Source organism: Humulus lupulus, chromosome 9 (assembly GCF_963169125.1).
Source record: "Humulus lupulus chromosome 9, drHumLupu1.1, whole genome shotgun sequence".
Lineage (NCBI taxonomy): Eukaryota > Viridiplantae > Streptophyta > Magnoliopsida > Rosales > Cannabaceae > Humulus > Humulus lupulus.
In genome coordinates this window covers 122,925,141-122,950,986 of record NC_084801.1, presented here as the reverse complement: position 1 = coordinate 122,950,986, position 25,846 = coordinate 122,925,141, and the positions used below count along the sequence as shown (strand labels likewise).

General features: G+C 36.9%; 1 non-coding gene across 1 annotated transcript; it reads left to right on the top strand.

Moving 5' to 3' along the window:
- Positions 1–20,221: 20,221 nt before the first annotated feature.
- Positions 20,222–20,328, top strand: LOC133802891 (small nucleolar RNA R71). The gene has a single exon (XR_009877637.1). It is a non-coding gene; the product is annotated as a small nucleolar RNA R71 (small nucleolar RNA).
- Positions 20,329–25,846: the final 5,518 nt, after the last annotated feature.

Here is a 25,846-nt window from a genome sequence, read left to right as displayed (position 1 = left end):
ATCTAGCAAGAAAGAAAAGGGTGAGGGCCAGGCATACAAGAAATCAGAGTATGATTTTTGGTGATTCGAGCTCGAAGGCTTGAAATCACGAAGTAGGTTCGATCGAGGGCGAGGTCTCAAATGGATAGGACGAGTTTAAGGAAGAACCCCGAACTATTATAAAGTATGGGCTTCGTGTGTGTATTTGATGCGAGAGTGGGAAAGTGTGGGTTCATTTTAAGAATCTCATATTTTCAGGAGAAAAGTTGACGGTTACTCAGAAAGGTGATAATTTTGGGATTCGTGCAATTTAAAACCCTAATTCAATACTCCATTTCTTGGTCTACACGATACATCACCTGTAGTCTTAAAGGTAAAAAACCTGCATTTGCATTTTTTGCACTAAATCAGGGGTTGAAACCCATGATTTCAAAAATCTTTCTGAATCCAAAGTTTTTGTAGTATCAGCTAAACTACATTGCTAAGGCTATAAACTGGTAAATACGTTCAGAAGGGAAGGAAGTACGTAAAAATGTATGAAAAAATAAAGAGTGAGAAATCAAGAAATAGGAACTTACACAGAGAAGCAACTTGCGGGTATAGTGAGGTCGACAATCGAAGGAGCGGTGTCCGAGAAGCTCTCACAGAGTCGAAAATACCAGGGATAGTTTGCCTCTTTGGTTTGGAAAACATGCAAAGATGAAGCAAACCTTTTAAGTTCTATTTTCTCTGTCTTTTTCTCTGAAAACTCAAAACACGAAAGTGAAATGAAGAAGATGATGTGAGCATATTTATAAGCCCTAGAGAATGTCAAGGGTCGAATTAATCTGGACCATTGGTCAGATCTGGTATCTGATCGAACGATCGGGTGCAAAAGTGGTAATGGCAGCAAAAAGTTGGCAGACGAATAGGCGTGGGTATGGTGAAAAGGTACTTGAGTATTCTGATTGAGCAACCCATGGTTGACACGTGTCCACACTCGAGTATATTTAGTGGCTTAGTCTTCGATAGAAGCAGTTCAAAAGTTTCCTACTCATAGGATCCAAACTGATACTTTTGAGGGGGCAAAATGTTACACCCAAATTTTGAGAATGGGAATTATTGATCTCGAAACTCAAGCTCGTGAGGTGTAAGCTCTAGATTAGCATGGTCGTCATGTGAACCGCAAGCCAGGTACAGTCTTGCTAAGGAAGCAAGTGGCAACCTCGGATTGGTGAGCTCGAGAACTACGTGGTCTCGGAGGTGCTCCGGGGTTATAAGTTAGGTTCACAACTCACAGTAGCAATGGTTCAACACTTGTATAAACTTCTTAACTCATTTCCTGCCCTCAGACAAGACGGTTCGAGCTCAAGAGGTGTAAGCTCAAAGAAGATGGTTTCGTCAATAATTACTTGTTGGGAGCATATGCGAACCAAGATAACAACCTCGTGATAGGCAAACGTTCTCGAAGGCACGTGAATCTAGCGTCCAAGCTTGTCGGCTGTGTGTGAACGTATTTATTGTTATAAATTCCCTATGTTTAAGGGATTTGATATAATTTGTTATTAAATCCCAAAATTATGGGATATTACCGCATACGTGATAACTGTATGCATTTAATGGAATTATATGATTTGATTTGTAGAGTAACTTCCCGAAATATGTGGGAAGTGATTCAGAAAACCCCTCTATAAAATAGAGTGGGATAATTCATATGTATGGACCGAATCATTGATATTGGGAAAAACTCTGTACAATTGCTTCTAGAAAGTTATCAGAGAATCCAAAGAGTTAATTACACAGACTCGTGGACTAAGCAGATTTTAACTGCTAAACCACGTAAAAATCATGTCTCTATTTTCTATTTCCTCTGGTATATTTTGCTTAATTGCTCTTCTTCTTTAAGTTGACGAAAAACAGCGTCAACAAACTTATTTCACGTTATTTTAAAAAATAATAATTGAATTTAAATAGTATTTATCAATAATTAACATAAAGCTAATTTAAATCTCATTTATTAACAATTAAAAAAATTAATATTTTGTTAATTGATTTGAAAAATGTGATATTTTTAAAATTAAACCAATTTTAAATTTTAAAACAAATATCTTAACCATTTATTAAAAAAAATATATATTAATGGTTATAACAAACCTAAAATATCTCAAACAGTTAAACAAATTCAAATATCCATAAAAATATCTAGTTAACAAATTTTCTAATTTCAAATAATTTAAATATTAAAATCTATAGAATAATCAGATATTAATATTTTTGTAATAAAAGATATCAAAAATATCAAGAATTTTAAAAAATATCTTTAATATCTTATAACTTAATTCTAATATATTAATATATTAAAATATTTCAAATTAATTAGTTAACCTATTTTTAAATTTGAATTTGAATCTTTGAAGAAAATATCTAATTTTTAAATATCAAACAACAAAAATATCTTATTTTAAAAATTAATTTTTAAATGATAAAATAAATCTGATATTTTTAGGTTTGATATAAAAAATTAAATTTCATATTTTAATATATTTTATTTTATAAAAAAAAAAAAAAAAATCTAGATGAACAGTACCCGTAACGAGTACTGTTCACCGCAGTCGTACAGGGGAGACGCGCGTGGATGCGAACGTGCGAGGTAGGGCAACACCAAATAAAGAATTTATAAAAATTAATTGCATAAAAAACACAAAAAAATAGCCCAAATTTGCAAACAATTTCATAAAATTCAATATACTTCATAAAAAACATGAAATCCATCCAATTACTCAACACACTAAATAATTCAATTTTACCATGCTCATGCATGAAAATCAAGATTACCAAAGTCTTTAAGGCCAGTTGTTGGAAACACTTACACAGGATCTTATTTATTTTTCATCTAAATCATATATTAAACAAAATAATATAAGAAAACTTAAAACATGTTTCTATTATTTAATTTAAACAAAGATAATGATAAGAACACTTACATTATATGCAGCGGAATGAATAGTCATTCCTTCAATTTCTCTAACTCTTGTATCCTTTATGTGGCAGAGTATCACCAAGAAACTGAACCGATCTTCAAATATCTTTACAGTCTTTCATAGTATCCTTAGAATCCTCTAGATTATAGTGGGTAATTCTCAACACATGAGATAGATACAGAGAGAGAAGAGAATATAGAGGCTTAGAAAATGACTTTTTGTGTAGAGAGAGGCTTAGTCCTTCTAATCATCGGTTTTCAACTCTCACTTAGCATTCCTTTTAAAAGCTCAATTATGTCACTTATTTAATTAAAAAAATCAATAAAATAATAGATAATATCAGTCATTAGGTCGAAATTCTCATGGGCTATAGGCCCATGAAATTTCCCATTTATTTATAAGCTCGTTGGACTTAAATTCAAGGCCCGAATTATTTTCTATTGATTAATTAAATAAATAATTATTTAAATCCTTTATCAAATTAATTATTTATAATTTGAACCTTAATTTAAACTTATTTATTAATTTAGACACAAATTTGTCTTAATTAATGTATCTGCCCTAAAATCTCTTTTCTTCTCTAAATTGCATAACTCTGTGAAATTATCCAAAATTGACCTGGTCAACTTTGATAATTCTAATTAATAATTAAATTAATTAATTGACACTATCTAGATGATTTTATCCAAGGTACTGTGGGGACCATGGGCCTATGAAATCAAGCTTCAATAAGTTATCATAAATTATACAAATAAATTTACTAACTTATTTGTAACGCCCTGGATAGCCAAGACCGCTACACTGTGTGTTTATAAAGGTGTGAGACTTGCTAATCAAGTCGTTTAATCAAAACATGTCATTAGTTAAAGTGTTCTAGGGCTAAAAGACATTTTGGCCTCAAAAGACACATTTTATAGACTATAAACAACTTTACAGAAGGGATCCCCAAAAGTACAATGTTTAAAAGTTGGTTTACAAAATTCAACAGTTAAGAGTAAACATTAGCCATACTAAGGCAAAATACAAGGTTCTGGTCCTCTCGTCCCTGTAATCTCCTCAACTGTGGCGATTGAGCGGCCTGACATGTACATTCACCCTACAGAGCTCTCCAATCAAGGTTGATCAATCTTGCCCTTGCCTTTACCTGCACCCCGCAGCACCCGTGAGCCAAGGCCCAACAAGAAAACAACATACACAGCATATACAATATTATCAAACAAATATTCTAATAAGCATGTTCAAGTATTCAATCCATAGCGTATAAGCATACTTCAAGGTACAAATAACCTCATCTATACTTAGAATATTTAGCAATCTCACTAATCACAATCACAGCCAAGTATAACAATCAACTAACACAAATACTAGGGCCGACACCTTAGGTCGCGCCCTCTGTTTAACCCACTGACTCCGGCCCACTTAAACCGAGCTCAGTGCATAATAAGCTGTCCTCGGATACCAGTGTCCGAGCCATGCCAATTGCACAAGTTAACTGTGGCACACTTAGGCCGTTGGTTTACAATTAACATGGCATAATACCATTCTTTCAATCATATATATATCAGGGAGCCCTTAGTCCCGTTCAAGTATTTAACCGGGTGTAGTTTTCTTACCTTTGGCTTCTAGATGAGCCCTAGCTTAGCACCTAGTCACAACCATGATGAAGGACACCATTAACAATCTTAAATGAGTTTCTAAACCAAGTTCTAGTCCTCGGAACATTGAACTTCACCAAATATGGTAAAAGATTCAATCCCGAGCACCCTAGGTTAAATTCCCAAGCCTAAAATCTCAAAATCCCAAAATCCCTTAAGGGCCCCGGCATAGGCCATCCATGCCGCGGCATGGCCCCAGACAGAGCCCTCCATAGGCACAAAAATAGGTAAGGGCTGGGGCATTCCTTAGGCCATCCAACGGCCCGCCCTCCTTCCTCAGCACAACTCAACTTCCAAGGGTCGCGGCTCACCAAGAACTATGCCGCGGCCCGACCCCTTCGAACCCAGAAAAACCACCATTTTTAACTCCCAAACCTCATGCAAACTCTCTCAATACCACCCCAAATCCACAACTCAATTATCCAAAGACTTCCCACAAGATCCCAACAACTCAGCCCAGCTGAATCCTAGGCTAGAAACCCATCAAAGACCCATTTCAATTACTGAAACTTCCTAACTTAAAAAACACAAAACCCAGCCATGGAAACTCTAAAATTCAACCATCAAACTTTGAATTGAACCTTACCTCAGTTGTAGAATAGTTTCTCCAAGAGTTCCCTGACCTAACTTCAAAGATTCCAGCCTTAGAATCCCGTGATCCGTAAGGGGAAAGACCGGGTAAGCTGTGCAATCCCACACCGCCTGGGGAAGGTCAAGTGTAATGATTCTAAGACTGTGTAGGTATGGGACTACACAGTTGAAGAGGGCTTAAATGGATTGATAGGTACTACCTATATCAGGAAGGTGCATCTTCTTTTTGGTAGCCCATCACTTGAGAACTCCATGGTTAAGCGTGCTTGACCCAAAACCACAACCATTAAAAACTCAGCCATTTTCTCAAAATTCCCAACCATAGAAACGAAAAATTCAAAGCTTACCTTAGCTCTATTTTAATCCTTGATCAATTCCTGAGCTAATCCTCCAGATTATTCCCTTCAATTCCCAAATATTCAGCTTGATTCTCTTGAAAATTCAGAGTTGTTCTTCTTCCTTAAGAGAGAAAAGAGAGAGAAGGCTGAGAGGGTCGGTTTAATTTCTGTGTCTAGTATTTTCTAAAGTCTTCCAAGTATATCCTTAGGTTATTATACTAATCCCAAAGCTCGGGGTGCCGGAAACGTCCCCGAGGGTAAAACGGTAAAATCCCCCAATAATCCCACCTAGACATCCTAACCTCAAATATATCTCCAATTATTTATTTTCATAACCTGATAGTCCAAATCACTATCTGATACCTAAAATACCCCTAACTTGTCCAAAGTCAATTATAATGCCCCGTTGTGACTTTTCCCGCTATCTAGCCCTAAGATCGCCTTGAGTCGCCAGCTACAGAGTTATCCACATAATAATGTGGTTCTCACATATACAACATATTTATATCACATTAACATCAATTATCATACAAACATTATTAATCATATAATTTCACATTTAAATCACATTAAATCCATCATTGCCCTCCTGGCACACTAATCAAGACCCTTAAGCCTCATTAGCGAATTTGGGTCGTTACATTATTAATTCATTGTGGCTCTACTAAAGACTCAGAATTGCACTCTTGAATTCATAGAACGCTCTATAAGCAATATAGATACATTATTAGTTATCCATTGTTACAACCATAATTATCACTCAATCCTCTATAGACGGTCTACAATGATATGGGAATAAAATACTGTTTTACCCCTCATTGTATTTTATCCTTAAAACACTTAGTTCCTTGTACATGATATTTCAATAAACTAATATAAATTACTGAAACGAGATATCTGTCATTTAGCACCTCGAACTAAACTAAAAGGAAATCATTGTTTTACTTCTTCACCAGAAGTTATAGATGTTCATATCTATGATTAAAAATCCCACTCAATTATACTACCAAGTTCCCAAGATTTATATATGGGCTATTCCGTAGGGTAAGCTGGTAACGAACAAGTCAAAGAACTCAAATAATACAATCAGTTAGAATACCAACTACCCAGAAATGAGATTGAATTGACCTATGGTCACCTATATGATATGACTAGAATAGATAATAACAGTATGTCTTATTCTCTAATCTACTGTTAATATCAGTCCAATCCGATGTAAAAAATACATCTGATCTAATCTACTTTGCTAAAGTTCTGGAAAGAACATAACACTACAATGTTTAAGTAGATCATATCGTACATTGGCAAATCAGTGTAAATCATGTGCACTGACTAATCTTAGGACTAAATTATTTTTTAACATATAATTATATTTATATTCCACTGTTATTATGTCACTATAAATATGATTAGCTATATGCTCGGGATTTAATAGAAGTTTATATTAAACAAATAATCATGAAAATAAAACATGTGAGCATGGTGATTGACCAAGTCAAAAATTATTTCTATTATTTTATTAATAATAAAATGAGATTACAAAGAAATTGGGTTTTAATTAGGACATAAAACCCCAACAAAATGTACTGAGATAATCCCGCCCTGGGGCGCACTTTCCCTGGGATGATATTTTTGGCTTTATGCTTTGCCTCTCAAGTACAGTTACTCAGGCCTTTGCCATGTGGAAGCCATGAACTCGTTGTCCATGGGCTCTAAGTCCCCGGAGCATGTAACCGAGTTTTACGTCCTTAAGCCAGGCGTCGCGATGTTAGATTTCTGTTCACACCTCAAGACTAAGGGACTTGTAACCTTAAGTCAGCAGTCGCGTTACTTAGATTTCTCATCGCCGAGGTGTTTCAGGGTTGTGTCTGAGTACAAATAACTCAGGCTTCCGTTCACATCTCGAGGATTATGACCTAGTTTTCCCTCCTCAGGCACGCGCTTTCCTTGGGAGATACCTTATGTCTATCCTCACGTTACTTGAATTTGTTTGACACTAGGGTTTTCCAGGTCTTAGCTTTGGGGTCCAATGACACTAAAGTTTCTCCACTCATCAACTAGCTTAGCTTCCCAGGTCAATGACTCCCAGTGCTAGGATTAGCCTTATGGTGCCCAAGTTTTGGAACCTCAAGGCTTTGGGCCCCAGTGCAGATGACTGGGGCTTCCATTTGCATCTCAAAAATTAAGAACTTGGTCATAGCTCCTCGGGCTCAATCTCCTCGGGAGGTAACCCAAGTTCGCTCTCACGCTATTAATATTTTTTATCTTCAAAGTCCCGTGACACTAGGCCTACTCCACTCATGACAAGCTTATTTTCCTAGGTCTTTGGACCCGAGTACAAATGACCTGGATTTCTGTTCGTATCTAAAGATCTAAGAATTTTGTCACAGCTCCTCAGGCTCAATGTCCTTGGGAGGTAACCCAAGTTTGCTCCCGCGCTACTAGAATTTTTAGGTCATGGACTTTCCCAGACTTTGATTAGTTCCTTAAATTTTTCTACTCTCTGGGTATTGACATTAGGCCTACTCCGCTTATGACAAGCATAGTTTCCTAGGTCTTCCTCCGTGAGACACTATACTCTGTGAGGCTACCCTAACCTCATCCCCCCAAGTGATCGGAGGCTGGTCTCCGTTCACTTGTCCAGGCCAGAAAGTGGGTGCTCTACGAGTAGTACAAATAGAATAAAAAAGAAACTAAAATATAAGCAAATTCTTTTAAATTTTTCTATCGTGTTTATTTTACACAGTTTCCATTAATTGTGCTCGGAGGCTACAAAATGATTACAAAATTTAACAAAAATACACTCCTCACATCACTAGTAATACTAGCAGAGATGCTCAGCATTCCAGGAATGGTGTACTAACTCCGCACTCTGTCGGGCGAGCTTATAAGTCCTTGGACATACAAGGCTCTCAACTTGGTACAGACCTTCCCAATTAAGGTGCAACACTCTAGCACCAGGATCTCAGGTGGCTGAGAAGACTCTTTGCAACACCAAATCTCCGACCCCAAATTTTCTATCCTTCACTTTAGAGTTAAAATATCTAGCTACTTTCTGCTGGTAGGACGTTACTCGAAGCTGAGAAGCTTCATGAAGCTCTTCCACGAGGTCCAGAGACTCTCGGAGTAAAGTGTAATTTATGGTCGGATCGTACGCATCTCTCTAGTGTGTGGAGATTATTGCCTCAACTGGGAGCATGGCTTTGTACCTGTAGACCATGGAGAATGGAGAGTGGCCAATGGAGGTCCTGGCAGTGGTGCGGTTACTCCACAATGCTTTAGGCAGCTCCTCAGGCCAAACTCCATTTGCCTGCTACAGTATTTTCTTCAAGGTGGCCTTAAGTGTCTTGTTCACTGCTTCCACCTGCCCGTTTGCTTGCAAGTGAGCTACGGAGGAGAAGATCTTTACAACTCCATGTATTTGACAAAAATCCGTGAATAATTCACTCTCGAATTGTAGGCCATTTTTGGAGACTATCTTCCTTAGGAGCCCGTAGCAGCAAACGATGTTCTTGATGGCGAAGTCTAGTGCCATTTTGGAAGTGATGATAGCAAGAGGTTCGGTCTCGACCCACTTTGTGAAGTAGTCGACCACCACAATTTCATATCTCACTCCCCCATTTCCCATGGGTACGGACCCGATAAGGCCAATGCCCTTGACTGCGAAGGGCCAAGGATTTGTCTTCATAGTGAGCTCATTTGGAAGAGCTCATTTCCCATGGGTATGTTGGTGAAGAGTTGGCATTTGTCACACTTCTTGGCGTAGTCCATCACATAACCATTCATAGTGGGCCAGAAGTACCCTTGTCTCAATATTTTATTGGCGAGGCTCTGTCCCTAGCTTGGTCCACACAAAAGCCTTCTTCTATTTCCCAGAGTAGAAGACTGGCTTTTTGCTAGGACACACATCGGAGTAAGGGCAACAAATATCCTCGCATGTACAGCTTATTGTCCATGATCATATACCGAGGTACCTGATAAAGTAGCTTTCGAGCTGCTTTCTTATCCTACAGTAACTCCCCATAGACAAGGTACTTCATAATGGGCTCCATCCAACCATCCTGGGGATAAACCGCTTCTATGTAACGCCCTAATTTCTCATAGATTACCGGGAACACAGCGTTGGGTCATAATCATAAATATTGCTCTTTTATTGAATAAAAACTTGAAAATAACGACATGGATCCATGGTTTTTTTAAAAAATAAAATAATTGTCTTTAACATAAAAATGAGCAACATTTAAATAAAACTTTAAAATAAATATTCTTTAATAAAAATAGGCCCGCTTGAACTTCCTCGACTATATGGTCCCCACGAGTACATCACGAAGCTCTTAGGTCCCCACTCGCCACCGTCCTTTCTATCCTAATTTTCCTGAAATAATAACATCATAAGGAGTGAGCTTCTAAGCCCAGTAAGGAAAATACAAATAAGGGTTAGTCATATAATCAAACATAATATAAATTCACTAGAGTCATACAAACACAAACCTCTAGGTCATATCATAGTTTAAGTCATAATTCTACATCATAATCTAAGTCATAAATAATAAATCATACTCTAAGTCATAAGTCATAGGTCATAAGTCATAATTCATAATCATAACTATAGGTCATAAATCAAAAATCATAACTATGGGTCATACTAACAAGTCAGATATAATAAAAAGATAAGTGTTTATACAGAGGTGGCAATTAAGCCCCGGACATCACTTAGGTCCGTCATAAAGTTTTGGCAACCGAGCCTACCGGACATAGTCCGTCATACATCATTGGACACCTTAGGTGTAGACACACTTACCCCTTTATTGTACCTAAAATGTTAGGTCATACAAATACAAACTATATCATAAACTACATAAACTAAGTCATAATACGAAACTATCTAATTTTCCTTACCAAAAACCGGAATATTGGAGACAAGAGCGGGATTGAAATTCCTAAAACCAAACATAAAGAAACAATAAGTTTCTAAAGAAATGAAGTTGAAAGAAGATCTAAACCATCAGGATAGAAACTTACCAAAAACTTTACGTTTCAAAGAAATTGAACACCTAACCAAAAGTCACTATCACAAGTTAGGATTTGAAAAAAATGAAAGAATAATAGAAACTATAGTGAACTAAACCTGAAGATAATGAATACCTTGGATAGCTTAGAACCTCGATCTATACCTCGAACACCGAAATCACACAAAATCTTACTTCCCAAGTGTTTATAAAACCTTTATATTTGAAAGCTTTAACCCTAAAACCCTAGTGTGTGTCTCTAGAATAATCTTAGCAGCTTGGAGGTTCTAAACTATGCTTGAATGATGAATGAAATGGCTGAGTGAAGGGTCCTATTTATAGAGTTCAAGGAGTGAAACTAACTCCTTTAAAATGAATAAATTTGAATTATATGTTCAACAGATACCCAGAATTCGGTCAAAAATGTTCAGGAACAAGTCAAGGTTATTGAGGGCTAACTCTAGTTCAGAATTCTACAAAATTCAAAAATTGGCCACTGGAGCCGATATATCACCTAGGGTAGGCGATATATCTCCCCTACCATGATCCTGAGGGTCCGTGGTTTCGTTTGTACGAAGTCAACGTGTTATCCGTATCAATCATAGGTGATATATCGGCCCTTATAGCTGCGATATATCGGCATACGCTGATAATTCAAACACGTTTTTTCACATTTCAGGATAATTTGAAATTGATTAAAACTTACTTTGATTGAGTAAGAGCGTGATCGTAACAGATAAAGGAAGGTTCTAGAGCTTCTAGATCTTTCTTTTAATAAAACTATTCATAAAAAATACTTAAATCCTTAATAAACATACATGTGACAAGTGTCACGCTCTTATTTAATCTATCTAAACCTTAGGTTATAATAAATAATATTCTTAGGACTATATTCATTAATCAAACCTTATGATAAAATCAACATTTCTAAACCATAGGTTAAACTTACAAAATCCATAACTATTTCTACTACTGCTGCTGCCGCTGCTCCTACTACCGCTGCTGCTGCTGCTACAGCTACTACTACTGCTGCTGCTGCTGCTTCTGCTGCTGCTGCCGCTACTGTTGCTGCTGCAGCTACTGCTGCTACTGCTGCTGCTGCTGCTACTGCTGCCTGCTGCTGCTGCTACTGCTGCTGCTACTCCTACTGCTACTGCTGCTGCTACTGCTACTACTACTACTACTACTACTGCTGCTGCTGCTACTACTGCTGCTACTGCTGCCTACTGCTGCCTACTGCTGCCTACTGCTGCTGCTGCTACTGCTGCCTACTGCTGCCTACTGCTGCCTACTGCTGCTGCTGCTGCTACTGCTACTGCTACTGCTACTGCTACTGCTACTACTACTTCTACTACTACTACTACTAGTACTACCACTACCACTACCACTACCACTACCACTACCACTACCACTACCACTACCACTATTACTACCACTACCACTACCACTACCACTACTACTACTACCACTACCACTACCACTACCACTACCACTACCACTACCACTACCACCACTGCTGCTGCTACTGCTGCTCCGACCACTACCACTACCACGACTACCACTACCACTACCACTACCACTACCACTACCCCTACCACTACCCCTACCCCTACCACTACCACTACCACTACCACTTCCACTGCCACCGCCACCGCCACCGCCACCGCCACCGCCACCGCCGCCGCCGCCACCGCCACCGCCACCGCCACCACCACCACCACCACCACCGCCACTGCCACCGCCACTGCCACTGCCACTGCTGCTGCTACTGCTACAGCTACTACTGCTGCTATAGCAGTAAGAGTAGCAGTAAGAGTAGCAGTAAGAGTAGCAGTAGCAGTAGCAGTAGCAGTAGTAGTAGCAGTAGCAGTAACAATAGCAATAGCAGTAAGAGCAGCAGTAGCAGTAGCAGTAGCAGTAGGAGTAGCAATAGCAGTAGGAGTAGCAGTAGCAGTAGTAGTAGCAGTAGGAGTAGGAGTAGCAGTAGTAGTTGCAGTAGCAGTAGCAGTAGCAGTAGCAGTAGGAGTAACAGTTGCAGTAGGAGTAGCAGTAGCAGTAGTAGCAGTAGTAGTAGCAGTAGGAGTAACAGTTGCAGTAGGAGTAGCAGTAGCAGTAGTAGCAGTAGCAGTAGTAGTATTACTGCTACTGCTACTGCTACTACTGTTACTGCTACTCCTACTGCTACTACTACTACTAAGTAAAATTTTCGGGACGCTACAATTCTCCCCTACTTAAAATAATTTCGTCCTCGAAATTTACTTACCAAATATCTCGGGATACTGCTCCCTTATATATTCCTCCAATTCCCATGTGGCCTCTCTTTCAGTGCTATTTCTGCACAAGATTTTAACCATAGGGACACTTTTGGACCTTAACTCCTTAGTTCCCCGTTCTAGAACGCGTACTGGTCGTTCTTCATAACTAAAATCTTATTTTAACTCCAGAGCCTTGTAATCGAGCAGATAGGATGGATCTGATATATATATTTTCTCAACATCGATACATGAAAAATGTTACGCGTTTCAACTAATGATGGCGGTAAAGCCAACCGATATGCTACATGCCCTACTTTGTCCAATATCTTAAAAGGACCTATAAACCTTGGGCTTAACTTTCCTTTCTTTCTGAAACGCATAATCCCCTTCATCGAAGAAACTTTGAGAAAGACTTGATCGCCTACTGAAAACTCAACAGTCCGTCTCTTCGCGTCGGCATAGCTCTTCTGGCAACTTTGAGTGGCAATCAGTCGTTGTCTTATCTTTTCTACTACCTCGTTTTCTTCTCTTACAGCCTCAGGTCCCAAATATCATCTTTCACCAACCTCATCCCAATGAAGTGGTGATCGGCATTTTCGTCCATATAGCATCTCAGAAGGCGCCATGCCTATCGTTGCCTAATAACTGTTGTTGTAAGAGAATTATATCAATGGAAGATACTTGCTCCATAATCCTTGAGAAGTCTAATGCACATGCCCTCAGCATATCTTCTAACATTTGTATGGTACGTTCTGACTGACCATCGGTTTGAGGGTGAAATGTCGTACTTAGTTTTAACTTAGTGCCCATTGCACGCTGTAGACCTTCCCAGAACTTTGATCTAAAAATCGATCCTCTATCGGAGACTATTGTCTTTGGAACTCCATGTAATCTCACTTATATCTGCCACATAAAGCTCTGCGTACTGCTCAGCGTTTTAAAATGTTCTCACCGGCAAGAAGTGAGCAGACTTTGTGAGTCTATCTACTATCACCCAAACAGAGTCATGCTGCTTGGTGGTCCTTGGTAATCCCGTCACGAAGTCCATCGTTGTATCTTCCTATTTACATTCAGGAATTTCTAATGGTTGCAAAGTTCCAGTGGAGCTTTGATGTTCGGCCTTAACTTGTTGACATGTAAGGCATTTTGCTACAAATTCTGCTATGTCTTTCTTCATTCCCGCCCACCAGTACATTGTCTTGACATCGTTGTACATCTTGTTCAATCCCGGGTGTAGTGAATACGAAGCAGTGTGCGCTTCTTTCATAATACTTTCTCTTAATCCTCCACTTTCTGGCACACACACTTGATTCCTATATCGTAACATGCCTCCTTTTGTCAAGGATAAATCAACATTCTCTGAGATTTGTAATGCTGCCTTCATCTTAAGAAGAAACTCATCCTCTTTTCGTTTCTCCTTTATTTCCTCCATTAGAGTTGACTTGATCGTGAGGTCAGCTAGTTGTCCAGTTATTAGCTCAAATACGGACCTCTTAATATCATCTTGGAAGTGTTGAGCTATCCCTTTAAGTGTTGACAAGCTCCCATAACTCCGTCTACTAAGTGCGTCTACCACGACGTTAGCCTTTCTCGGATGATACAAGATCTCACAATCATAGTCCTTTACTAACTCCAGCCACCTTTGTTGCTTCATATTGAGCTCCTTCTACGTAAAGAAGTACTTTAGACTTTTGTGGTCCGTATAGATTTTGCAATTTTCTCCGTACAAATAGTGCCTCCAAATCTTTAGAGAAAAAACCACCGCTGCTAATTCTAAGTCAAGGGTCGGATACCACTGTTCGTACTCCTTTAACTATCTTGAGGCATATGCGACCACTCTTTCGACTTGCATCAAAACACATCCAAATCCCTGCTTCGATGCGTCACAATACACTACAAACTTGCCTTTATCGTTTGGGACGCATAGAACTGGGGCTAATATAAGCTTGTCCTTTAACGTTCGGAAGCTTTCTTCGCATTTCTCCGTCCATACAAGTTTTTGCTACTTCCGCGTCAAATTTGTTAAGGGTGTAGCTATTTCGGAAAACCCTTCAACAAACCGTCTATAATATCCTGCCAATCCCAGAAAACTTCTCACCTTTGTGGCACTCTTGGGTTTGGGCCAACCCTTCACTGCTTCGATCTTGGCTGGATCTACTTCTACACCATTTTTAGACACAATGTGTCCTAGAAATGCCACCTTCTCTAACCAGAATTCGCATTTCTTAAACTTAGCATATAATTGATGACTTTTGAGTCGTCCCAGTGTCAGTCGCATGTGCTCTTCATGCTCGTCTTTTGTCTTTGAGTAGATCAATATGTCGTCTATAAACACCACAACGAACTTATCCAGGTTGTCCTTAAATACTCGGTTCATAAGATCCATGAACGCTGCTGGTGCATTTGTTAAGCCAAAAGACATCACCAGAAACTCGTAGTGTCCATATCTAGTCCAAAAAGTCGTCTTTGGCATATCATCTTCTCATACTCTTAGCTGATGATACCTCGACCGCAAATCTATCTTCAAAAATACCGTAGATCCTTGTAGTTGTTCAAAAAGATCGTCTATTCGAGGCAAAAGGGTATTTGTTTTTTATCGTCACTTTATTTGAAACGTTATTTGTAATACCATATTGTTTCATAAAATGTTCAAATGGCTTATTACAAAAGTGTGTATCGTTATCACTAATGATAGTACGCGGTGAACCAAAATGGGAAAATACATTTTCTTCAAAAATTGAAGCACAACTTTGCAGTCATTAGTGTGGCATCCAATAGCTTCAACCCATTTAGACATATAATCAACTCCAACAAGAATATAAAGATTACAAGAAGATTTAGGAAATGGCCCTTAAAATCACTACCCCAAACATCAAATATGTCTATTATAAGAATAGGATTCAAGGCATCATGTTTTGTCTAGTTAAACCTCCTAACTTTTGGAAACGTTCACAAGCTTTACAATACACATGTATCACGAAAGATAGTAGGCCAATAAAAACAACATTGTAAAACTTTTAGAGTTATTTTCTTACCACTAAAATGTCCTCCACATACATGATCATGACAAAAAGATATAATTTTAGATTGGTCACAATTTGGAATGCATCTTCTAATTATTTGATCAGGGTAGTATTTAAACAAGTAAGGATCATCCCATTTAAAAATTTTCACCTCAGAATAAAATTTAGATTTATCATGCTTAGACCAATAAGATGGTATTTCTTTAGTGATTAAATAATTCACACTATTAGCATACCAAGGCAAAGAAAAAACATGCATCAATTGTTCATCAGGAAAAATTTCAGTGATAGGAGTGGAATCATGTATAGCTTCAAAACCTATTCTAGATAAATGATCAGCAACAACATTTTCAGACCTCTTTTTATCACGTATTTCTAAGTCAAATTCTTGTAAAAGCAGGATCCAACGGATAAAACAAGACTTAGCATCTTTTTCAACAAGAGATATTTTCTTGCAGCATGATCAGAATAGAAAATTATTTTAGACTCTAACAAAGAAGATCTAAATTTCTCCAATGCAAAAACAACAACAAGCAATAGTTTCTCAGTTGTGGAATATTTAATTGAGCATCATTTAAAGTTTTGCTAGCATAGTAAAGTACATGAGGTATTTTTTCAAGTCTTTGTCCTAAGACAACACCTATAGCATAATCAGAAGCATCACACATTATTTCAAAAGGTATTTTCCAATCAGGAGGTCGAATAATGGGTGCAGTAGTCAAAAGATTTTTCAATTTATCAAATGCAACATGACAATCATTATCAAAGACGAAAGCATTTTCTTTTCCAAGTAAATGGCATAAAGGCCGAGAAAATTTGCTAAAGTCTTTTATAAATCTTCTATAGAAACCAGCTTGGCCTAAGAATGATCTAATTTCTTTCACAGTTTTAGGTGGGGGAAGTTTTGAATTAAGATAAACTTTTTCTTTATCAACTTCTATTCCCTCAGATGAGATTACATGACCTAAAACAATTCCTTTTTTAACCATAAAATGACATTTTTCCTAGTTAAGCACAAGGTTTTTCTCTTTGCAATGAATTAAAACTAGTGAAAGATGGTGCAAAAATTCATCAAAGGAGGATTCAAATACAGAAAAGTCATCCATAAACACTTAAAGAAATCTTTCAACCATATCAGAAAAAATTGAAATCATACACCTTTGAAAAGTCGTAGGTTCATTACATATCCCAAAAGGCCCGAAAGGGCATGTAAATGTAGTCTTTTCTTGATCTTCTGGGGCAATGGGGATTTGGTTATATTTCGAATACCCATCAAGAAAGCAATAATATGCATAGCCAGCTAAACGTTCAAGCATTTGACCAATAAAGGGTAATTTAAAGTGGTCTTTTCTAGTAACATTATTTAGCTTTCTATAGTCTATGCACACTCTCCACCCCGTTTGTACTCTAGTAGGGATTAATTTATTTTTCTCGTTTTCAACAACTGTGATCCCAGACTTCTTAGGCACAACTTGAACTAGACTAACCCATTGACTATCAGAAATAGGGTAAATGATACCTACATCTAATAATTTAATGGCCTCGTCTTTAACTAATTCTTTCATATTTGGATTTAGCCTTCTTTAACATTCCCGATAGGTTTTAAAATTCTCTTCTACATGGATTCTATGCATACATATGGATGGGCTAATTCATTTAATGTCTCCAATGGACCAACCTATGGCTTCTTTATATTTTCTAAGGACATCTAATAATTTATCTTCTTGTTCTTTATCTAAGGTCGATGCTATGATAATAGGTAAGGTTTCAGACTCTACTAGAAAAGCATATTTTAAACTTTTTGGTAAAGGTTTTAGGTCTAACTTTGGAGACTCAGAAATTGATTGAATATTCTCTAGGGGTGACAAAGGTTCAGTTATGGTATCATTTAAGGGCATAGACTCTAACAAAGAATTCACACCATTCATGGAATCATCAACATGTAAGCTCATACCAAAATATTTTCACAAAAGTCAAGCAAGTCATTTCCATCATCTTCAAAAATATTCTCAATCATGTTCACTTCATGCACTTCCTCACACTTAACAGATTTAGCGACATTAAATACATTCAATTCAATAGTCATATTTCCAAGAGATAATTTTAAAACGTCATTACGACAATTAATGATTGCATTAGAAGTAGCTAAGAATGGTCTACCTAAAATGATAGGAATTTGAGCATGCACATTTTTCACATGTTGAGTATCAAGAACAATGAAGTCAATAGGAAAGTAAAATTTATCAACTTTTATCAAAACATCTTCTATAATGCCTCTAGGAATTTTCATAGAACAGCCGGCTAATTGAAGAGTTATAGAAGTAAGTTTTAGTTCACCAAGACCAAGTTGCTTATAAACAGAATAAGGCAATAAATTCACACTAGCACCCAAATCAAGTAAAGCCTAATTAATAAAATTATCACCAATAATGCATGAAATTGTGGGACACCCAAGATCTTTATATTTAACAAGACTCTTACATTGAATAATGGAACTAGCTTGTTCAGTTAAAAACTTCTTTTTAGGAACATTAGTGTTTCTTTTTATAGTACAAATATCCTTCAAAAATTTAGAGTAGGCGAGAATTTGTTTAATCGCACATAAGAAAGGGATATTGATACTGAGTTACTTAAAAACTTCTAAGATGTCATTATATTGACCGCCTTTTTTAATTGGAAGTAATCTTTGTGGGAATGGGGCTTTGGGAATGAAAGGATGGATTGGTGTATCCTCTTTTAATGAGCCTGTTGACGCGGTTCTTCGCCAACAGGAAATTAAGAAAAGAAGAGAAAGGGATTAGTGCTAAATGTAGAACCGTAACAGATATATGATCTTAAAGAATGAAAAGGTGACTCAAGACCCATTTTTTAAGTGGGTCGAAGGTTAAAATCCTTCTACTCCACTAGTCGATATTATTGTTATATTCAGGGGACACAATTACACGGTATTTCTTACAAGAGAGAATCCAACCCTTATCAACTCCCAAGGTCTCCATATTTATAGGAGAAGGCACCTGGGAGTTGGTAAGAAGGCCATCCCGTGACCTTCTTACCCATCATGTCGACTCTGTGACATTCATGATTAATTCCTAAACCTGACACATAAGTGTGGTCAAATCAATAGGTAAGGGGATAATGGGCCGCACGGCCCAACCTAGTTGAGGATGTCTGAATACGCACGTTCCTGCTGCGTGTCCGAGAAGTCAGGGATATATCAGACATGTGATGTCTGATATATGCACGTTTACCTTGCGTGGCTGACTTTATAAAGGGTCACAGCCTTCAACCCCAGCTCGTACTACGGGCTAGATGCTTGACCCGACCTTCGGTCATCGTAGCCCGGACTCTGTCTTTAAGTTACCAAAGGTGAACCCCCAACCATCCTCGAGCTAAGGAGATGTGACCTTACGACGCAGCTCCGGTTGCGAGGGATGTCCACGAGATAACCAAGGTTAGGCCGCAGCTCAGCTTGCTAATCAGCCCGAGGGAAAATCAGGGCGTACAGAGCCATTGGCATTAGAACTAAAAGGTTGACTCTTTTCTTTTTCTTTTTCAACCTCGGGTATGTAATCGGGTTTGACAATGTTCTTTCCAAACCTAAGAGTTGAAATTGATTTGGCTTCTTCATTATGGCTAGACTTTCCTATCTCATATTGGCCTTTTGGATTTAGGATGGGTTGACTAGGAAATGTTCCTTTTTCTCTATTGCTAAAGCAGTAGCGAGTTGTCCTACTTGTGTCTCGAGTTTTGTAATTGATTGAGACTAGTTTTGTAGGATTTGTTGAGTGGATTGCATAAATTGTTGTAAAGTATCGTCTAAGGAAGGTTTCCTTTATTGAAGATATGGTTGATTTTGTGGGGCATGATTTTGGTTTTGCGTGTTGTATTGGTGCCCTTGATTCATTGGAGGTTGGTTTTGTCTCCATGAAAATTTTGGATGGTTTCTCCAATTGGATTATAAGTGGATGAAAATTGGCTATCATTTTGTTTTCCATAAGCATGAAGATCATTGGCCTCCTCAGGAAAGGCCTCTTGGTAGGAATGACATGATTGAGCATTATGGCAAGGATTAGAACATATAGAACAAAGATCTTTTCTGGGTTGCATTGGAGAATTTATAGTTTGGCTTATGGTTAAAGCTTTTGATTTTCTCGCTAATTTGTCTAAGGATGTTCTTAAGTATAATTCATCTTTTACTTCATACCTTCCTCCTCTTTTTGGTGAATTAGTTGACCTAGACCTAGGATCAAAATAAGTCCATTGTTGTGAATTGACATATAAAACTTCAAGGGCATCACAAGCCTCTTGCCCTTGAAATTGTAAATATTTTCCAGTATGCATAGATTGAATCATTTTACAATTAGAGGGAGTCAAACCATCATAAAAATATTTGACAAGTCTCCATTTTTCAAAACCATGATGAAGATATTTTAATGATAAATCTTTAAATCTTTCCCAACATTCATAAAACTCTTCATTATCTTTTTGAAAAAACGTGGAGATTTCTCTCCTTATTCTATCAATTTTAGACATAGGAAAAAATTTCAACAATAATTTATTATAAAGTTGATCCCATGTAGTTATAGACCCTGTGGGAAGGGAATTTAACCAAGCTTTTGATTTATCTTTTAATGAAAAATGGAATAATCTTAGTTTGACTGACTCATTAGAAAAAAAATTAAATCTAAATGTTGAGCAAATTTCTAAGAAATCTTTGACATGCATGTAAGGATCCTCTCTATCTAACTCATAAAAAGATGGCAACAATTGAACGATTTATGGTTTAAGCTCAAAATTGGTAGCAGAAGTGGTAGGAAAAATAATACATGAAGGAGCATTAGATGAAATAGGTGCAAAATACTCAAGTTAGGTTTTTTCAGGCACAACATTTTCATCAACTGGATTTCTATTAATATTAGCAATTGGTTCCATGATTCTCAAATTATTAATAACACTTTCAATTTCAAACAAAGATAAACATATTCTTACCAAACGGTTTTTAGAGTTACGTTCCCAATGATGCATACAATTTTCACAAACAAGGCAACAAATATAGTCTCAAACAAACAATTTGCTGATGTGGAAGATCAATTAAAAGTGCAACCACAGACCATACTTAGAATTTTTAGAGATTTCACAACAATATAATTTTTATGGTTTACTTGTCCCAAGGCCTATTTGATTCCACTTACTCGCACACTATTAACGACTCCCCAAGGTTAATTAGTAGAGGCGGATTGGGATTTTTGTTCAAATTTCCTTTAAGCAAAAATTGCTTATGCTGAAAGGACAAGATTTAGGTTTTTTCCAATTATTTTTTCACAATTACACAATAATATGATAAGAGAAATACAATAGGACAAAATAGATAATGTTAACTGAAATTGAAGAAGAGTTGGGAGGCATAGCATGCCATCAACCATGACAATAATAAAGTAAAAACTAGGAGGCAAAATTGTCATCAACTAGTAAATAAGGTAAAAAAAAAATTAGGAGGCACAAGTGCCATCAACTAAGGAGAGTTGGGAGGCAAAAATGACACCAACCATAGCAAAAATGACACCAACCATAGCAAAAACTAGGAGGCAAAAATTTCCATCAACTAGTAAATATGCACAAAAATGCATAAAGTAAATTACAACAAAGGTTAGGAGGCACAAGTGGCGTCAACTAACAAAAATGTAGCAAAAAGAAAAATATCACAAAAAAAATAAAAATAAAAATAAAAAATTAGGAGGCACAAGTGCCATCAAATAAAAAAAAATAGAAAGCATAAGTATAAATAGATATATATATAAGTAAAAAAAATTATGGGTTGTAGAATCGTCTCAAATTTTCTTCTTATCTTTTTTTTTAGTTTTATATTTTATATATATATATATAATATAGTGCAAAATTTAAAATAACTAATAGAAGAATTCACTAACTTTGAGAAAAAGTTTGTTTCTTTTCTTGCAACTCCCCGACAACGGCGCCAAAAACTTGATAGACCCAAAATGGGTACGTTTTAAATATGTAAATCGCAAGTGCACGAATCGTATATATAATTTAGAGTTCGTGTAAGCAAGGATGTCGAACCCAAAGGACTTGTCTAAAATAAAAAAGAAAACTTTTTTAAACCAACATTAATAAACTCTAACCTAGCTCCAAAGATTGATGATGGGATATTGTGACAAGAAAATCAAGTAAAGCCAATAATAACGAAATTAAAGACACGATATATAACTAAATTAGTCATTGTAAACAAGATGATAGAAGAAAGATAATAGAATCCACAAAATATAAGTTCAATAATATTTATAAGTATATTGATTCCCAAGTTTTAGTAATAGTAGAAATTAATCAAACCATCACTTATTCAAATTAGATGTTCTATTTAAGCACAAGTTATTATAGAAATATAGGATTTATCTTCACTTTTTAAGATATAATTTCAAAGTATATAGTGTGAATCAATCTAAAGAAACAACAAATAAATAAATGAATATTATTTATAAGGAAAAATATAATATTTTTGTTCTAAGCATTTGATGTGCACAATTTAATGGCACACCTTAATCAAAGAACATTATGATTTTGCACTAATGAAGAACAAAGTGTAAATATGTGCTAACAATAAAAAAATACATGATATTTAAGATGAAAGAAGATATTTGAAGAAGAAAAATTCATAAATTTTGTTGCACAAATGGGAAATCAACATACAAAATAAATATTATCTAGTTACATATTGTTTCATCATCACCTTAATAATCTTAAAAATATTAGAAACTCATAACTAGAATAGAAATTACAAAACAAGGAGAATACATACATGAAAAATGCTCTTGAAAAATACTAAAATGGAGGAGAGAATGGTAGAGAGAAATGGTAGAAAAGATGATAGTAACCAAAAATTCAAGCCCCCCAAAAATGGTCTTGAAATTCCATATTTATAGCCAAAGTGAAAGTATTAAAATAATCATGTTAAATTAATTAAAATAATTAAATAAAGTAAATATGGCATGTAGAGGTAAATTATAGATGTAATGATGACTTTGTGGTGAAATATGTAGAAAAGTTGGGTAAAAAATTGGCAGTTTTGGACAAATGGACAAAAGGACAATTGATGGGCTCAAGAGAGGAGGTGGCAACTGGGTTTGGTGGAGTGGTGGCTGCTGGCAGGTGGGCTTCGGGCCTGGTGGAGTGGCTGGGAAAAGCAGGGCTGGTGAGATAGGCGGGTGTAAGCTTGGATGCAGCATGAGCTTCGGGTGGGCCTGAAGCAGCTGGAAGGCTTGGACCTGGGAATGGCGTGGGCCTGACTAGCTTTTTTTTTTCTCCTTTTCTCTCAAAAATATCACTTTTCTTTTCTTTTCTCTTCTTTATTTTCAAGCATAACAAAAAAAATGCAAAGGACATCCTATAAAATAAATAAACATTAAATTATAATTAAATATTTTCAATTATAAAATAAATCATATTAAGTCTATGAAAATATTAATTAAAATTTTATTAACTTTGGTAATTACGTTCAATAAAATCACATTTTAACTATTAATTTTAAACAACATATTATAATAAAATATCTATAAAAACACACAAAAATCTATAAAATCACAATAAGACTAATAAATTCAAAATTACTTAAAAAAAACTTAATAAATTAATTAAAAACTCAAGAACTAAGCAACAATTGGCTTACAAAATGTGGTAAAATAACTCTATTTTGTAGTGTTATCACTAGACGCGGCCTTCCTTGTACACCAAGGCAGCATTAATGGCACTCTCCGAGACAACCATATAGAAGAAAGGCTCTCCATCTAGGGGATTTGAGAGGATCGATGGGTTAGCCATGTGTGCCTTTAACTAGTGGAATGCGTGTTTGCACTCCTTCGTCCATTCAAACCTCTGACCTCCATGGAGTATGTTGAAGAACGGTATGCACTTATCAGTTGGCTTGGAGACAAAATGGCTTAGGGCCGCTATCCTCCCAGTGAGGCTCTGCACATCTTTATGCTTATGGTGGCATGGAATCTTTACCAGAGCTTTGTTCTTCTCAGGGTTTGCCTCTATTCCTCGAGCATTGACAATGAAACCCAGGAACTTCCCAGAGGCAACCCCAAAAGTGCACTTTTGGGGATTCAACTTCATCTCAAATTTGCGAAGTACCAAAAACACTTCTACTAGGTCTTTCACATGGTCGGGGGCCATCCTAGAATTGACCAGCATGTCATCTAGATAAGCCTCCATGTTCCGACCCAGTTGGTTTTTGAACATATAGTTTACCAATCTTTGATAGGTGGCACCATCATCTTTGAGCTCGAAGGGCATCACTTTCTAGCATTACACACTCTTATCAGTTTAGAATTTGGTGTGCTCTTGGTCCACATCATGCATGAAAATCTAGTTGTACCCTGAGTATGTGTCCATACAGGACGAGAGTTTGTACCCAGAGGTGGCGTCAACCATCTAATTTATCTTCGGCAAAGGAAAACAATCCTTTAGGCAAGCCTTGTTGAGGTTGGAGAATTCTATATAGGTCCTCCAAGTTCCATTTGGCTTGGGCACTAGGACTGGATAAGATAACCATTTCGGATAGTAAGCCTCTCAGATGAACCCGTTTGTGAGAAGCTTTTCCACCTCAGCCTTCAAAGCTAGTGCCCAGGTTGGGTCCATGCAGATTGCACGTGGCCCATTTGCAGAAAGCTGCCTACCAACCTTATGGGGAATAGGTATCTGACCATGTTAAGATACGGCGCACGTTCGCTCATGTCAGGCGACATTGTGCGAAATGCTGATTGTCGAGTGTATGATCTCAACACCACTACTCGAGGCCCACCAAAAGTTGTCAGACGATATTCTGGTGGGCCATAGCTGCGGTGATTGACACCTGGCGGCTACCCAAGGTCCGAGGAGAAGAATCCTAGACCTGGGGGATTAGCAAATGAAGAAAGCAACAGGACTACCTGAATGGTTGTTGAGGCGTGACCTTACTTGGAGACATCCACCCCTTGGAAACGGGTCACAGGATGTGGCCTCGCTTGGAGACATCTGCGCCTCGAGGATAGACCTCAGGGTATGGCCTCACTTAGAGACATCCATGTATGGCCATATCATAGTACAAAACCTCACTAGCGCTCGAGGAGATTAGTTACTCCTCTAATGATTGCCATGTGTCCTCTGGTGAAAACACGGACAACAATGTTAATCCTAGATTATATTGATTAGATCAAATTTAGATTTTATCTTTCACATTCCTCCTAAATTACTAATTCGATTTCAAAGTTAATCACTCTTTGAAAAAGCATTAAGCACAAATCAATATAAAAAATTAATATGAACATAAAAATAAAGAATTAAAAAGAAAACTTATATATAAACATGGGGTTCCATTAAAGCCCAAGAAAAAGAATTTTAATTCATCACCTCAAAAAAAAATACCAAATAAGAATAACAATTCATGGTTTAAATTTCAAAAGAATAAGATAAAATAAAGAAGAAGAAGAAGAAGATGAAGAAGAAGAAAATATGAAACTAGTGTGTAGATCTTTCTTCAATCTGTAAAATCCTCTCTTCTCTTGTGTTTTTCTCTCCAAGAACTTGCTCTCCACATTCAGATTGATCTCTAATCATAACCCTGATGAAAATTATGAATTCTTCCTTAAATAAGCTTCAAAAAGGCATTAAATTAAGCACTAATCGTGACTCCCCTTGCCTACGTGGAAAATTCATGTGCCCATGTACAGCTTGTTATCCAAAGCATTTTTTCTCAGTAAAATGGGCATAACTTTGTCATTCGAAATTCAAGTAAGATGATTCAAAATGATTTAGAAATATTAGAAGGGTAGGTAACCATTTGGTACCCTGTGTTTTTGCAAAGTATCACCTTGGTACCCTGTATATACAAATAATGCTCATTTGGTACCCTGCATTTTAAAATCGTACATATTTGGTACCCTGCATTTTAAAATCGTACATATTTGGTACGTTGTATTTTAAAATTGTACATATTTGGTACCCTAAACTCAAATTTAATTAATAAAATTTTACTAATTTA